Source organism: Andrographis paniculata, unplaced genomic scaffold (assembly GCF_009805555.1).
Source record: "Andrographis paniculata isolate CXL003 unplaced genomic scaffold, ASM980555v1 Contig98END, whole genome shotgun sequence".
NCBI lineage: Eukaryota > Viridiplantae > Streptophyta > Magnoliopsida > Lamiales > Acanthaceae > Andrographis > Andrographis paniculata.
In genome coordinates, this window is record NW_026137637.1 from 3,180,514 (window position 1) to 3,185,878 (window position 5,365).

The following is a 5,365-nucleotide window of genomic DNA, read 5'->3' on the forward strand; positions in this document are numbered from 1 at the left end:
CCTTCCCAATGTCTTCCTTGGAGGAACGAGTAAAGCCTCGATTACAGCTCCACAATTTTACTCTCCCACTACACCTGCAGTGTAAGAAGAATAAACAGAATGCCTCCGCTCCGATGAGCAAAGAGGAGGTGGAAAAAGATATCCTTTCAATGACTGGAGAGAGGCCCTCCTGGCGACCCAAGAAGAGGCCAAAGCACCTTACTATTATTATATAATGTTCATATAATATTGGTGCCCTAAATGTGCGTTTAAATAGTTGTTCAATAGATTTTTATTTTATTTTTTTAGTTCAATAAATTCTCTTTTTACATTCATTTATTAGCAATTTGTGTATTTTGTGTGCACGTCGAAGCATTGGAACTGTTAAAATAATAGTTATGATACACATGTGTAGTTTCATACTTATATGTATATAGGACAAGATGATATTCCTATGTATTACAAGTATAAAACAATCAAAGAAACCAGTGTAATTGAAAAACACAGACCAAAATATATGTTAATCTTTGGCGATTTGGGTAAATATAGATATTATTTTAATATGTATTCATTTCCTCATACCTGAGTTAATTTCCAATTTAAAACAAACATTTTGATTATACTGCACCTATCATCTAGTTGTATGTTGTCAAATATTTGGATACCAATTTTAATATAAATGAGTAATAATTATTACCTTTTGATTTTTATACTAAGAAAATACCAAAAGAAAACATACTTTTTGGCTAAAAAGGAATTAAGAATATTTTTTTTATAACCATCCAAACCATAAATTTGAGTGACGGTGACAATATATATCTAAAAAAATATGTTTAAATAAATTATCAAACAATCTCCATCAATAATAATATAGAGAAGGTATGCGTATAATAATAATAATAATAATAATAATAATAATAACAATAATAATAATAGAATGTATGTATGTTATAGAAGTCGTAATAATAAGAAAGAGAAGAAAAATAGGTAAGTGAGTGGTGAGGAGTATAAGTAATATCTTTACCACTTCATCATTTCATTGCAATTTTTCATTATCTGATTATAATCAAATCTTCTTATATCTGCGGTGTTTCAGTGATGGCACCGTCTGGCGATCAACGGAAGAGAACCTCTGCACAATAAAACGGAGGGCAAGTCAGTCCTCTCTCAGGAAAATGTGAACGAGATGAGATCTGGGAGTCATTGAGACCTGCGCTGCAGAAGGACCCAAAACTTGCGGATGACACCTATGAAGAAGTGAAGACTTGGAACCTGAGGCCCCGTAAGCTGATCAGAAAGAACATAGTGCTGAGCATTACGGTCCCTCTGACTCAGCGTGAAATCAAAGAGAATAGAATTTCTATGACGGCGAAGAGGGTGAAGCACCTTCAGAATCACATCGACGTACGCACGTACACAGATTCTTATTCGTAGAGTTCATAACATCCATTGCCTTATTAGGATCTGAAGAGATCAGTTTAAGTACCAAATTAATATGTGTTGCAATTTATTGTTTTGTTATTTTGCAGTGCAGATTATGTCTCCCGGAGGATGTCTTGACAACATTTCTTAGGGTACATACGAGGTAAATTTTTAAACTAAAAATTATACCAATGTAATATATATATATATATTAATGTATCATTCAATGTAATCAAATTTTGGTAATTAGTATTGGATTTTAATTCAATTGGATCCACCCCAAAAACACAATCTCACCTAATTTGCATCCGAAAAGAATCTTGGCCCAGACCCATGGTGCATAACCTATATTAGACTTGTGACCCGCAACCCGCAACCCATGACCCGCGTCTTGATTAGACTTAATCCTCACTGTCCGATCTAGGTTGGAGATCTTGGCTATTCATCCTATTTTGACCTACATATATATTGAGAGGGGGAGAGGCGCCGTCACTAATATTCATTCTCTCAACCCTCTCTCTACAATTCTCTCCTCCCTCTCACTAGCCTCTCTTATTCTTTTCACACACTCTCTCTCCGGTGGCGGTTTGCGACGGTTTATGGCAGTTCATGGCGGTGCCTTCCTCCTGTAATCTTGTGGAGCGCCTTTGGCATGACCCTTTCCCCTGTTTATTGTTGTTCGAGCCGCAAAGGGCTCGTTCAATGCTGTAGGCGTTTGGTTTTATGTTTCGCCTTGTATCTTTCTGTGGGGGTATTTTTCTTTATGTATCGCGGGTTTAGGGCCGATTCTTTTGGGCTCGTCGGATTTTAGGTGTGATTTGTGTTGATTTATGTCAAAAATTGGTTTTGAGGACTGAACCTGAAACCAAAACTAGTTCAAAGTTTATTTCTATTTTTGTTGTTTTTTCGTTAATAAAATCTCATTTCCGATCCTTAAATTTCATTACAAGTGGTATTAGAGCTTTTGGTGAAGATTTTCTTCACAAAATTATCTTTATTTTTTATTTTGTAAAAAAATTGGGTTTAAATCTTTAAGATCTAAAAGGATCCGGTTGAATCGTCCTATTTTTTGAAGTGTTCGATTTTTTTCCTTTTACATCTTTGTCAAAATCAGCTCATTGTGTTTTGTTCCTTGTTTTTAGCCTTAGTTGAGTTTTCCTTTTACAAAATCATCTTTACTCTGGATTTTGTTAGGATCTGCTCAAAACCAATGCGATCCGTGAGAAATCGAAAGAATCCAGTTGAATTGAACTTATTATATTTTGTTTGGTTCTTTTCCTTTTGTTTCGTGCCAAGATCGGCCCCTCGAGTTTCAATCCATGCTGAGATACCCGCGGTCGAACTGTTAAATGTTGGGTTTGGACTTAATCGCTACTTTTTGTGTAGATCGGTTAAGTTCGAGTCTATTTCGGTTAGAACGGTTAAAAATTGTTTCGTTTTGGTGAAAACCAATTTTGTCCGTTGTTATTTTAAGAAAATAAACCGTAAAACTTGTTGTTTTGCCTTGTTTTCTCTTAGATGTGTGTTTGTTGGGTTAAAATCTAAAAGTTTTTCCAAAATCTTTTAAAATTTTGTTAAAACTGTTTAAGATCTTGAAAATCATAACTTTTTTTTGGGTTAAAATCTTTAAATCCAAAACTGTTTTTCAAGGATATTGTTAAAACTATTTTTGTGGCCTTTTATTGTCTATGTTCATGAGTTTCGGTGACTTTAACTTTGGTTAGAGGAGAAAGATTGTCTCTATTTTGTTGGCTAACCCCTGTTGTTGAAAAAGAATAAGTTATTTGTATATTTCCTTGTATTGTTGTAGGAAATATATTGTTGTTGTGCTTCGAGGGCGAACTCTATAACCCTAACTATTATATTACTTTTATTTTTCTTTAGATTAATATCCGCGTTTAAATTTCTCCCAATTGATTGTAAAGGCTATTGTGATACCAATGTTGCAAAACTCCGATCCTCACTCTTATGAGTGATTCTCGAGTACCTTCGGTGGAATAGTCACGAGTAAATGTTGTAATAGATAGACTGTTTTTGTTATTATTTGCTTGTGATTGCAATATTCTGCGATATATTTGTTGTTGTGTTTGATCGTTGTGTTTGTTTTCTGTGAAGTGTTGTTGATGTGCTGTGATTTGGGTATTTGTTTGGTTCTCAATTTGTTTTAAAATAATCTGTATTTTTGATAAGTTGTTTTTACAATAAACTGATTTTTTTTAAAAAATAGGTTTTTCCAATCAAATTGTGTTTTTTTACTATAACTGTTTGAAATATTTTTTTTTTACTATAACTGTTTTCGAAAACTGATAATCATGGCTCGGCAAATATTTTTTAATATCCAACATTTTGATGAAAAAATTGATTTTGCTATTTGGAAACTAAAAATAAGAAATATACTTTTTACTCAAAGATTAATTAAAGAAGAGCCGGATTAAGCAACTACAGTCCCTTGCGAAACGAGGGTTGAGTCAATATGATTGGTAAGCAAGAATCTACTGTAGCATTGTGGAATAAATTGGATAATTATATACTCAAACTTCTTACCTAGTAGGCTTCACTTGTTAGAAAAGTTCTTTAGTTTTGAACTTGATCAATCTAAAACTATTGATGAAAATCTTGATATTTTTCAAAAATTAATTCAAGATATTAAGCTTACCGGTGATAAGAATATAGATGATTATAGTGCTATAGTTCTTTTGAATGTTATTCCTAGTGCATAATCTGATGTAAAATCTGCAATTAAATATGGACGTGATTTTGTGACTTTAGATGTGATTATTAATGGTTTGAAAAGTAAAGAATTAGATTTCAATGTAAATAAATCTGGTGATGTTATGTATATTAGGGGTAGATATCCATTTAGATTTAATAGGAATAATCATTCTGGAAATAATGATTGTAAAATAAAAAATCAGAATAATAATAATAAAAATTGAAATACATCTAAAACAACTAATAAAGGAGGAATAAATGTTATAATTGTGGTGATAGTTTACACTTTGTTAGTTATTGCCCTAAGAAACATAATAATAATAATAATAATAATAATAATAATAATAATAATAATAGCAGCGATAATAAAAGTAATGGTAATGCATCAAGTGAGTTAGTCAATATGATTGTTATTGATAATGATTTAGGGAATGTATTTGATGTTTGTCGAGATTTAAATTAGATTTTTTTGAGTGCTAATGAATGGATAGTTGATTCTGCTTGCACATACCATATGACATCTCTGAATTTTTTTTTTTTCTGAATTTAGAACTTTAACACATTGTTATGTGACTATGACTGATAAACGTGCGTGTAAAGTTGAGGGAATTGGTGTTATTAATTTGAAATTTAAATCTGGAAATGTGGTGAAATTGCATGAAGTGAGATATGTGCCTGAATTTTCTAATAATTTGTTGTCATGTGTTAGTGTTGGACATGGGTCCAAAAGTACCTGAACATGAAGAAGGCTCAAAGACAAAAGTGGAGCCAGAGCTCATGGGCCACGGAGTCGCTCAACAGCAATGAAGCTTCAAGCCTCGGAGCCAAAGACTGCTGCTCCACAAAGCCGAAGGCAACAACTTCCATTGGATTGTGATGCTTCCACAGGGCCGAAAGCAGCAACCTCCATGGACCTTAGGGTAGCAACTCTTTCGACTATGGCGCCTCCATTCCCCAACAATGTTTCCATAAGGTCAGAAATTGTTGCCTCCATTGGGTTGAAAACAACTACCTCCATTGGACTGCGGTGCTTCCACAAAGCAGAGGAAGGTTGCCTCCACAAGATAGAAAGCAAAAACTTCCACAGATCATGGGATAAGTACCTCCATTGGCCCTTGGTTAATAATTTCGTACTTAACATTAGTGGAGGACCTATGCACTTCCATACTTTATTCAAAAAGCTCCATGGAACAAACGAACAAGAGGAAAACTGAAGATTCTATTTGACTCGAGGCTGTTGGGGACACATCCC